The following is a 12994-nucleotide window of genomic DNA, read 5'->3' as shown; positions in this document are numbered from 1 at the left end:
AAATGGTCTTTTCCAGGTAACTGCTTACCTTTAAAACGGTGCTAAAACCACCATTTCGGTCACCTTACATCACAAAAAATGTAATACCAAGTAATAAAATAGACATATGTACCCCAAAATAGTACCAATCAAAATATAAAAATGCCAGAACAGCCGTTTTTTACCTTACCTCACAAAAACCGTAATATAGGGCAATCAAAAATCATATGTACCCCAAAATAGTACCAACAAAACTGCCAGCTTATCCCGTGGTTTCCAAAATGGGGTAACTTTTTTGGAGTTACTACTCTAGGGGTGCATCACGGGGTCTTCAAATGTGACACGGCAGCTTAAAATTATCCCAGTGAAATCTGTCCCCAAAAACCATATGGCAATCAGTTTTGAATACCTTGAGGGGTGTAGTTTCTAAAATGGGGTAATTTATGGGTGGTTTCTATTATGTAAGCCACACAAAGCGACTTCACAACTGAACTGGTCCTTAAAAAAGTGGGTTTTGGAAATTCTTAAAAATTTTAAGATTTGCTTTTAAAATTCTAAGCCTTCTAACACCCAAAAAAAAAATAATGATCCAGACATAAAGTAGACATATGGGAAATGTAAAGTAATAACTATTTTATGAGGTATCACTGTTTTAAAAGTAGAGAAATCAAAATTTGGAAAGTTGTGAATTTTTTAAATTTTTCGGTAAATTTGGGATTTTTTTTTTAAATAAAATTTTTATATTTTTGACTGAAATTTTCCACTATCATGAAGTAGAATGTATCACAAGAAAATCTCAGAATGGCTTGGATAAGTAAAAGTGTTCCAAAGATATCACCACATAAAGTGACATGTTTAAAAAAACACAGCCTGATCCTTAACCACTTAAGGACCACAGGTTTATATCCCCCCTAGTGACCAGGCCCTTTTTTTACAAATCGGCACTTCACAACTTTAACGGTTTATTGTTCGGTCATGCAACTTGGCAACCAAATGAATTTTACCTCCTTTTCTTCTCACAAATACAGCTTTCTTTTAGTTGCATTTGATTGCAACTAAGATTTTTCGTTTCGTTTTTCCGATAATCAAAATAGGCCGCAATTTTCTCAAAAAAAGTGTATTTTTAACTTTATCTGGTTAAATTGTTCAAATATAATTACATTTCTATACAAGTTTGTGTCAGAATTTATTGTGCTACATGTCTTTGATAAAAGCAATCCAATAAGTGCATATTTATTGGTTTGCGCAAAAGTTATAGCTTTTACATAAAATGTGGTACAAAAATGTGAATTTCCGCATTTTTAAGCAGCTCTGACTTTCTGAGCACCTGTCACGTTTCTTGAGGTGCTAGAATGCCAGGACAGTATAAATACCCCACAAGTGAACCCATTTTGGAAAGAAGACACCCCAAGGTATTCCGTGAGGGGCATGGCGAGTTCCTAGAATTTTTTTTGGCACAAGTTAGCGGAAAATGATGCACTTCTTTTTCTCTTACAAAGTCTAATTTCTCACTTGTGACAAAAAATAAAATTTTACATGAACTCGCCATGCCCCTCACGAAATACCTTGGGGTATCTTTTTTCCAAAATGGGGTCACTTGTGGGGTATTTATACTGCCCTGGCATTTTAGGGGACCTAAAGTGTGAGAAGTAGTTTGGAATCCAAATGCGTAAAAAATGCCCTATGAAATCCTAAAGGTGCTCTTTAGAATTTGGGCCCCTTTGACACTTTCTTGCGCCTAGGTGCGCACACATGTGGTATCGCCGTACTCAGAAGACGTAGGGCAATGTATTTTGGGGTGTATTTTTACATATACCCTTGCTGGGTGAGAGAAATATCTCTGTAAAAGACAACTTTTCCCATTTTTTTTATACAAAGTTGTCATTTTACAGAGATATTTCTCTCACCCAGCATGGGTATATGTAAAAATACACCCCAAAACACATTGCCCTACTTCTCCTGAGTACGGCGATACCACATGTGTGACACTTTTTTGCAGCCTAGGTGAGCAAAGGGGCCCAAATTCCAATGAGCACCTTTTTTTTTTTGGCACAAGTTAGCGATAATGGATTTTTTTTTTTTCCACAAAGTCTCCCTTTCCGCTAACTTGGGACAAAAAGTTAAATCTTTCATGGACTCAATATGCCCCTCAGCGAATACCTTGGGGTGTCTTCTTTCCAAAATGGGGTCATTTGTGGGGTATTTGTACTGCCCTGGCATTTGAGGGTCTCCACAATCATTACATGTATGGCCAGCATTAGGAGTTTCTGCTATTCTCCTTATATTGAGCATACGGGTAATGAGATTTTTTTTTTTTTCCGTTCAGCCTCTGGGCTGAAAGAAAAAATGAACGGCACAGATTTCTTCATTCGCATCGATCAATGTGGATGAAAAAATCTCTGCCCAAAAACGTCTGCCAGGACATAGGAGCTCCGCCCAACATCCAAACCCACTCAGCTTGTATGCCCTGGCAAAGCCAATTTCTCCATTCACATCAATCGATGTGGATGAATAAATAATTGACGGAATTATTTTTTTTTTATACAAAGTGTTTGCCAAAGCATATGAACACCGCCCCTCAGCTCATAAGCCTCGGCAAACGTATCTTTTTTACTGCAGAGGAGAAATCTCGTCTTGCAGCGCAATGCTTCTGTCAAAATGTACATCAGTGCTGCAGCTGCTTGATTGCTTGGTCCACCTAGAAGGTAATAAAAAAAAATAAAAAGGGCCGCAATGCAATAAATTTATTAACGTTAACTTTATATAACATTTGAACAGAACATTAACTTTTATAAACTTTATTGAACTTTTGAAACAAAACATTAACTTTTTTTGCCTACATTTTTTTACCTTTAGAGGACAAACCTCTCCTTCCCCATGGGACAATGTGCAAAGCGCCCAGAGATGTGGCGAAGTACATTATGTACTTTGTCCCAGGTGAAAGGAGAGGTTTGTGGCAGCTCTGTGTTATAGGGCTCTAAGACCCCTGTGTGTCTGTCCTGTGTCACGCAATCCCTATACTAATAGTGTACCTGTGTGTGGAACTTGCGGAAACACTCCCCTATGCATAGGGCAGGCTGGTCAGGACAAAAAAAAGGTGATGTCACGCTTTATTCCACCCCTGCTACAGACACAACCTGTAGCAGGGGTGTTGAGTTGGGGTACCAGGATAGACACTGGGGAAGTGTCTGCCATGTAGCCGGCTCACTACATCAGGGACTTGGGGCACGGACCCTCCTGGATACAGGATTTCCAAAATGATCTCTTCCTGGAATTTTAGGAAGGATCCTGTTCTCCCAGCCTTACTGTAGAGAACAAAACTATTATACAGTGCCAAATGAATTAAATATACAGACACCTTATACCAGCGTCTAGTGCGGCAGGATACTAAATAGGGAGCCAACATCTGGTCATTGAAGTCCACCCCTCCCATGTGAAGGTTATAGTCGTGGACAGAGAGGGGTTTCACAATGACTCCAGTTGCCCTTTCAATTTGCACTGTCGCGTCTGTGTGAATGGTGGACAGAAGGTAAATGTACCTCTTGTCCCTTCACTTCACCGCAAGCAGTTCTTGGTCACACAAGGCAGCCCTCTCCCCCCGTGCAAGTCGGGTACTAACGAGCCGTTGGGGGAAGCCCCGGCAACTAGGTCGCACGGTGCCACAGCATTGAATTCCGACTAGATGTAAGTGCCGAAAGAGGGCCACGCTTGAGTAAAAATTGTCCACGTATAAGTGGTAACCCTTGTGGAGTAAGGGTGACACCAAGTCCCAGACAATCTTGCCACTGCTCCCCAGGTAGTCAGGACATCCGACTGGCTCCAGTTTTGAGTCTTTTCCCTCATAGACCCTAAAATGATATGTATAGCCTGTGGCCCTTTCACAGAGTTTATACAGTTTAACCCCATACCGGGCGCTGGGGATGTACTGTTTGATGCCAAGGCACCCGGTAAAATGTACTAGGGACTCGTCTATGCAGATGTTTTGATTAGGGGTATACGCATCTGCAAATCTGGATGACAAATGGTCTATGAGGGGCCGAATTTTGTGGAGCCGGTCATAAGCAGGGTGGCCTCTTGGATGACAGGTGTTATTGTCAGCGAAATGCATAAAGCACATGATGACCTCAAAACGTGCCCTGGACATTGCAGCAGAGAACATGGGCATGTAATGTATTGGGTCTTTAGACCAATATGACCTAAATAATTTTTTTGTTGTTGTTAAAACCATGCTGAAACTGACTGGTTTTCACCGGTAAGGCTGGACATAGAAGCTTTCCGGATTGGCGGTAATAAACTGTGTGGCGTAGCGGTTGGTTTCTGCCACAACTAGGTCATAGAGATCCGCGGTGAAGAACAGCTCAAAAAACTCTAGGGCTGATCCTAAATGAGCTGTCTCCACGCGAACTCCAGACTGGGCGGTGAAAGGGGGCAATACGGCTGCGGAGGAAACAGGGGAGTGCCAATTAGGATTTGCCAGCACCTCTGGGAGACTAAGGGTTCTACGGGCCTGTGAACTCGGTGGCTGCAACGGGGGAGTTACTGCACGTGGCACCGTACCAGCTTGAATTGCCCTTCTGGTGCTCGCCACTTCACCAGGAAATACGGCAGTGCTGGTAGAAGGTCCAGGATGTGCTGCGCTGCTGGTGTATGCCGCACCATAAAAAAGATCAGCGCCAGCACCACTCTGCTGCAAATGAGGCTCATCATGCGGGGTATGCAGAACCCCGACATGGGATCAGGTACGCCTGACCGAAGCAAGGACATCAACCTCGTCATCTTCGCTAGCGGTTAGAGTGCCACTGCTGTCTACAGGTTCATATTCTGAACCACTGGATTCAGCGGGTGAGAATCCTGTAGGCCTCTTCAGCGGAATACACATTGTTTGACATTTTGGGCTCACTAGATTTAGGGGGTATTCCTCTGAGACTACCCAGGGAAAAAGAGCAAACCTACCTAGTAAAAAGGAGTGCTTGCGAAGTAAAGCTGCGATCACTAATAAAGATCCAGAAAGCTCAAAAGTGATCTTTATAGCGGCGCAGTGATTTTACGGTGTTTTTGCAGTGATCAGAAAAATAAATATTCTGTCACTGCGGTGGGGCGCACGTGTGCGCACAAGATCAGGCCTGATCGGGCGAACACAGCGTTTTTTGTAGAGCCTAAGGTGACCCTAATGTACTTATATAGATCTGATTGCGATCAGTCTTGATCACTTACAGATACTATATAGTACTAGTGCTGATTAGCAACAGCGATGACGCTAATCAGCGACTGCGGTGCGGTGGGCTGGGCGCCAACTACCTAGCAAGAAGCTAACTACCTGGCGGTGATGAGGGACCCTTACAGGGGGGTGATCAATGACAGGGGGGTGATCAGGGAGTCTAATATGGGTGATCAGGGGCTAATAAGCGGTTAATAAAGTGACAGGGTAATGTGTATGTGTGGTGATTGCTGCTACTTACAGAGCTGCCTGTGTCCTCTGGTGGTCGATCCAAGCAAAAGGGACCACCAGAGGAGCAGGTATATCAGACGCTATTTTCAAAATAGTGTCCGACATACCCATTTCATTGGTCATTTCAAAAATCCACAGCCTGCCAGCCAATGATCGCGGCCGGCAGGCTGTAGATAAACTTCTGAACTGCGAGACCCTGTGAACGCGCACTCCTGTGAGCGCACGTTCATAGGAAATCTGGGGTCTCACGAGATGACGCCGATCGGCGTTCGTATGACCTGAGGGAGCCGCCGCAGCCACACCATTCGGCGTTAGCGAGACGGGAGGTGGTTAAGGTGAAATATGGCAGGGTCCTGAATGGGTTAAAGGGGTTCTGCACTTTGTTTAAACTGATGATCTATCCTCTGGATAGATCATCAGCATCTCATTGGCAGGGGTCAACTTGCCTGGGCGGGGCTTAGCTCTGTTCACTTAAATGGAGCTTAGCCCCGCCCAGCCAAGTCGATACTAGTCGTGACATCACTGGGCTGGTGGTAAACAGCGAGAAGGCCGCGGTGCTGCTGGAGCGCCGCTGCCTTCTCAAACAGCTGATTCGCGGGGGTCTCGGGTGTCAGACCCCCGCCGATCAGATGCTGATGATCTATCCAGAGGATAGATCATCAGTTTAAACAAAGTGCAGAACCCCTTTAAGTACAGATAGGCACACTAAATATGCCTGTAAAAAGTTAAGCTAGCAGGCCATATAAGCAACCACATTACAACCCTATTGAACTTGAGTTTAATGGTCCTTTATCTTGCAGATATGGATGGCTAGGCAGGTCAGCAGTAGTAAAGCCCTGTGTAGAAGCTGCTCTCCTCCAACTAGTGTCACTAAGAATAAGGGGAGTAAGGCCTCTTTCACACGAGCGTGACGGATTGGGTCCGAATGCAAGCAAGTTCAGTCAGTTTCGTCTGCGATTGTGTTCAGTTGTTCAATTTTTTCAATGCGTTTTGCAAGCGCGTGATAAAAAAACAATGTGGCACCCAGACCTGAACTTCTTCACAGAAGTTCAGGTTTGGGTTCAAGGTTGTGTAGATTGTATCATTTCCCCTTATAACATGGTCATAAGGGAAAATAATAGCATTCTGAATACAGAATGCATAGTACAATACGGCTGGAGGGGTTAAAAAAAATAAAATTAAATCAAATTAAACTCGGCTTAATCCACTTGTTCGCGCAGCCGGCATCACTTCTGTCTTCTTCTTTGAGGAATAGGACCTTTGATGACGTCACTACGCTCATCGCATGGTCCGTCACATGAGCCATCACCATGGTGATGTATCATGTGACGGACCATGTGATGAGCACAGTGACGTCATCAAAAGGTCCTATTCCTCAAAGAAGACAGACAGAAGAGATGCCGGCTGCGCGAACAAGTGGATTAAGGGGAACTACATTATTTATTTATTTTAACCCCTCCAGCCCTATTGTACTATGCATTCTGTATTCAGAATGTTATTTTCCCTTATAACCATGCAACCGTGCGTGACAATCGCACTGCATCCGCAGTTGCTTGCGATTTTCACGCAGCCCCATTCACTTCTATGGGGCCTGCATTGTGTGAAAAACGCTGAATATAGAACATGCTGCGATTTTCACCCAACGCACAAGTGATGTGTGAAAATCACTGCTTGTGTGCACAGCCCCATAGAAATGAATGGGTCCGAATTCAGTGCGGGTGCAATGCGTTCACGCCTCTTTCACACGAGCGTGGCGGATTGGCTCCGGATTCGTTCAGTGAAACTCGCACCATTTTGCAAGCAAGTTCAGTCAGTTTTGTCTGCGATTGCATTCAGTTTTTTCTGTGCAGGTACAATGCGTTTTGATGCGTTTTTCATGCTCATGATAAAAAAAACTGAAAGTTTACAAACATCTCTTAACAACCATCAGTGAAAAACGCATTGCATCTGCACTTGCTTGCGGATGTAACGCGTTTTTCACTGCAGCCTCATTCACTTCTAAGGGGCCAGGGCTGTGTGAAAAAAAAAAAAGCTGAATATAGAACATGCTGCGTTTTTCACGCAACGCAGAACTGATGCGTGAAATTAAATGCTCATGTACACAGACCCATTGAAATGAATGGGTCAGGATTTAGTGCGGGTGCTATGCGTTCACGTCACGCATTGCACCCGCGCGGAAAACTTGCTTGTGTGAAAAAAGCCTAATACCAGCCACAGTCGCTATAATACGTTTGGAGCTGTGGCAAAGGATGAAGGGCATGTGGCACTTTTACTGAAATGTTTAACAGATAGGCTATCAAATTTAAAGTAACATACAAAATCAACCAACAGATTATAAAAAGGACACATACACTCCACAGGTGCTTATGTATGCAAACATTTATTTCTACAATACTTGTAAGTGTTCAGAGGATATACAACAGTCTGCTTTATCACAATACTGAACAGAATATGTAGCTTGGTAATGTATTTTGTCGGGAACACCATTCCCTTTAGCTTACAGGAAATGAGTGAATACCACAACACGCAGAGGCCAACGTTACAAAGTTTAAAAAATAAAATGATAGGTTCACTTGTACAAAACCATAACACTGTAAATTATAAAAGAAAGCATTTAAATAGGCACACAGACACAAAAGATATTAAAACTATATACATATTACAGGGGTTGTCCAGGTTCAGAGCTGAACCCGGACATATCCCCTTTTTCACCCAGGCAGTCCCTCTGATATGAGCATCGGAGTGTTTAACACTTAGATGCTCTCCCTTGCCCCGAGCTTAATCACACAGGGCAAGTGAATTTTCACGAGTTCTGGTGACATAGCGAGCTCTCCATGGGTAAGCTAGGTGGAGCCTTCCACCTAGCAGTGAGCCTGGTGACATCACTGGAATTAATGGGCAGGCTTTAGAGCTACCCTAGCCTATTGTAAAGGCTAGGGCAGCGCTAATGCCCACCCATTTTTGCCAGTGACATCACCGGCAACCAGTCTGGGTGAAAAAGGGGATATGTCTGGGTTTAGCTCTGACCCGGACAACCCCTTTAAGCAGTGGCACTTGCATATTTAAACAGGTTGTCCATTACGGACTTTTCTTTTTTTAAATACTGTCCCCACCCTACCGGACCTGTTAAGTGAAGCTTAGTTACCTGTTCCCGCCGCGCTGCTCTCACTCTGTAGGTTTCAGGCTGTATTCATTGCACTTTAGTCCCTACGTGTCACATAGCTTTTCGGAACACTCCTCATTGCCGAGACCAGTTACTGGCTGCAGCGGCACTCATGTCAAAAGTTTACAAGTGAGGGTCAAAATACAGTAAAGACAGCCAGGGACCCATGCAGCTGGAATAAAGTGGCAGGGAGCAGGTAAGAATGCTTTTCTTCACAGGTCTGGAAGAGAGAGGGTGGAACTTCATTTAAAAAAACCTAACAAAAAAAAAAGTCAATTATAGTCAACCCCTTTAAAATGTAACTTTTATTTTATTTGTAATATTGTATAGAGACGACAGTGATGCTAAGCATTTTTGTAATATACTTCACTAGGGAAAGGTGTTTCTTTTTACCAATAAACAGCATGTCCATGTCAAAAGTCTCCTTAGCACCACAAACAGTGTTGCCCTGCGTCTGAGTGCTGAAAAAGACTATGTGGAACATACATACTTCTCAGCCTGCCTCTTCTCTCACTACCAGGCTCCCTATATGTGGCCCTCTGTAGGCAGCTTTGTGTATTTCTCTCTTCTCTGAGCTTCTTTTAGTTACTGAGCACTTGCTGCCAGCGGTCAGTAGTGCAGGGAGCCAGGGGTTGGGGTAGTGAAATAAGAAGAAGGCTGAGAAACCTGCCTCTGTATGTTCCACTTAGTTGTCTTCAGCATTCAAATGCTGAAGATGGGCTCTCCTTAGCAAATGCTCAGTTAGAGGGTTACACAGGAGACTCTTTATACCAGGGCTCTGGTGTCGGCAAGCCAGTTCTGACTCTGAACTCCTTCATAATAGTTTAGAAATAACAAAATTTACTGTAGTAAAATGGTAACATCAGGCTTTTTCTTATGATCATGTATGTAATCAGGCTACTTAAGAAGGACTTATTTTTGGAATAGAAGAACCATATTTATTGGAATACAATTTCTGTACTGTAATGTACTATGCATGTAAAAAAATAACTGGTATACACTTTATACACTTAATTGTAAGAAATCAAGGAATTTGTCCTCAGGAAAAGTTACAAAGGTTACAGTATGTCCTGGAAATTCAGGGAATCATGTGCAAGTCTAAATGGTCATAAAAGAAACATGTGACCATTGTTCGGTGCTTGCCATTAAAAGGGTGGTCTGGAAATGAATAACTTTTCACAGATGCCCATGCAGTACCCCAGAACAGGATAACTGCAAGGGTTGTTAAATTGTTATCTGGTTAAGTGGAATTTTTTTTATTTGCCTACAGTAGTGTATGGATAGATCAGGGTAAAACAACTTGACTCAGCTCCTTTTAGGTTGCCAAAAGATGGACCTAGGTCCGCCCTTGTTTAGAGGAAATTCCAGTCCAGTTGTGCTACAGCAAGAACATATGTTGTGTTAGCTCCTCAGAGCTAGGCCTGAGTTTCAGACAACTACCCAAGCAAGCTCTTCCACCACCAGGAGTAAGTGAGTGAGAGAGAAAACTAGGTTTGTAATCTGCAAAGCCGTGCAAGTTGTTGTGCACATATATGAGACAGATTTTGGTGCTGTGAGAGGTAACATGGTCTTAAATCTGCACCACTCAGCTGGGAATTACAGAACCTTTACAAAAAGACTTTAATTGCATGACTAAGGTTCTGCAGAGAAACTTTAGAAAGAGAGGGAGTATCACAACCCCCATCATTGTTTCTATTCAGCCATACATTGCTATTGGGAAAGAATTACACCGTGAATTGCGCCTTTGTATTGTTGATTGTACTATTACTCCTGTTCTGCAGTAAAAGGAGCCCTGCTTATTTGTACTAAGTGGCCTGATCACTGACTCCATCACTTTTTGACGGCCACTGCACTTGCATCCATACTCCTGCCTTCTCCCCAACTAAAATCAGGCAGGAGCCCCATCAAAGTGTGCCAGAGGGAAGAAAGGGTGCGCCCTTCTATCTCTGCACGCCCTAGGAGGGTATCGGTGTGAGGATCGCCACTGTGATCTCCGAGTACAGCCTTGGTAACTACCACTCTCAGCCTCCACTTGATTCGCCAGGGCTGACGCTGCCTCCTTTATGGAAGGGTTCATACTTACCTGCTATCCACATCTGAGGTCCTGCATGTTGTCTCCCGTGTGTCCATCTTTCAGTACATGGTTTGCTTAATACATCCCTGGCACTGACATGACTATCTGCTCTGCTGCAGCCAATAACTGGATTCAGCGGTGAATTTTCCACAAGAGTTATTGGCTGCAGTGGAGCATATGATCATGCTCGTGTCGGGGACTGAATAAACAAGTGATGGACATGTGGGGCATGCAGGACCAGAGCAGCAGGGAGTAGTTAAGTATGATTCTTTCCGTAGCAGAGGCAGGATGCTAGTTACTGTGAAAAGTTACTTAATTCCAGACATTCCTGTTCTGTCCATCAGTTCAGAGATGACTGCAGGCATGCCCAGTAGTGAACTTCCTATTCTGGTCTTTAGAAGAATAACTTACTACTGAGCATGTGCAACACAGTTTTAGGCATTGTAAGTAAGGGCCTTGGAGAAGCATGAAGATACTTCGTATAAGGGACAGGGGAGAAGACAGAAGAGGTGAGAACTCTGTATAACCATTAGAACTCCCTGCTTATAACTGTTTTTGATAAATAAGGGCCTTAGATTGATAGAACATAGAATATACTTACGATCAACACTTCTAAACATTCCTACATTTATATAAAAGTTAATAAATTAAAAATAATATTTTTTTTAAATGCTGGAGTCCACACAAAACTAGTTTTGACACCGACTCTATAGCCAGGCTTTAGGGCTCATGCATACGAGCGTATTTGCTCAGTGCCTCTATTGTGAACCGTAAATGAACAGTTCTAATTATATGGAGAATGGCTGCATGCACTCTGTATCACAGATGCGGACCCATCAACTTGAGTGAGTCCGCAAACCTCAAGATACAGATTGGATGCCTGGATCGGAAGCCTACAGAAGCACTAGGGAGCCACAATGGGTCCACATCCGCAAATGGCGTGCAAGCGGGCATGGAGCATACATGCTGATGTGCATGAGCCCTTATACCCCGTTTTCTAGTAAAAAGAAATACCTTTCCCGAATTATGTGTCAAATATATTTAACATCACTATCATCAGAATTATACAGATGAAACTGGTTGACCTGTTACATGTGCACTTGGCAGCTGAAGACATCTATGTTGGTCCCATGTTCATATTTGCCCGCATCGCTGAGAAAAATGATGTTTTAATATATGTAAATTATGCCTCTAAGAGCAATGGGGGTGTTGTCATTACATCTAAGGGCCCTGCTCTCTACAACGGCTGCGCCCTCTGCACTTTGATTAACAGGGCCAGGCAGTGTAAATGTGATCGTGCCTGACTGGTTCTGCAGAGAGCGCAGCAGTTGCAGAGAGAGCAGAGCCTCTAGGTGTAATGGCAACGGCCCGGTTGCTCATAGAGGCTAGAGGGTCAATAGGTCAGCCAGTTTCATAGGTACAAATCTGCTAACAGATGCCCTTTATTTAAAAATAAACTGAACTGTCAGCCACACTTCAATATAAAAATACAGTGGCATTAATATATAAATCAAGAGTTTTAGCAGAGCTCAAAACATTAGTTAAAATACCATAGCTGAGAATACTGTATAGAAACACTTAGGGAAAAAAAAAAAGTTAGATTTGCTCTTTTTCAATGAATACCTGTCCCCCAATGAGAGCAACTGTGACCAAGTAATAACCGAGCATTTAAAAAAAAGTCACAAATGAGTGAACCTTCATTCATCTGCTATACAAAATTCCCATGCTGCAGCTGTTTATCAAAGAAGCACTGACCATGTATAAAACTTGCTCCATGAAAATGTTTAGGTTTGCTAATAGCTACAAAAAGTCTGAATTATGACATACACTTTCAGTGTCTGCATGCACATTACTTTTACATAAGGTGATCCCAATGAAATGCAGTGGAGCAGAACAAAGTTTAACGCCACCTGGCAAGGGAATCTGATATCTCTCCATTTTTAAATTCCACTTGTAACTTCCACTCCTATATGATGTTCTCCATTTGTGATCACTTAGCCTAGTTTCAGACGAACGTATTCATTCTGGGAAACATAAGGTGCGAGTATGATTTCCCAGGCTGAATACAGCCCCTGTGAAAGGAACTCACAGCCTCATAATTTACAATGCTGTGGGTTCCTGCCTGACCTCCTCTGTAATGAACTGTATTGCAAGCTTTATGTGAATGCAAGTCATTACTGCGGAGGTAGGGCATTATAATGCAATGGGTCCCTGCCACAGGAGATGCAATCAGTCCAGGAAATAACACTCACACACCAAGCAGTTTTGCTGGAATGAACATGCTCATCTCACTTCATATTGACCGAGCATGCCTAAATTTTACGACCGA

This window comes from Bufo gargarizans, chromosome 1, assembly GCF_014858855.1.
Source record: "Bufo gargarizans isolate SCDJY-AF-19 chromosome 1, ASM1485885v1, whole genome shotgun sequence".
NCBI classification, from domain to species: Eukaryota; Metazoa; Chordata; class Amphibia; order Anura; family Bufonidae; genus Bufo; species Bufo gargarizans.
Note: the sequence above shows the minus strand (reverse complement) of the source record.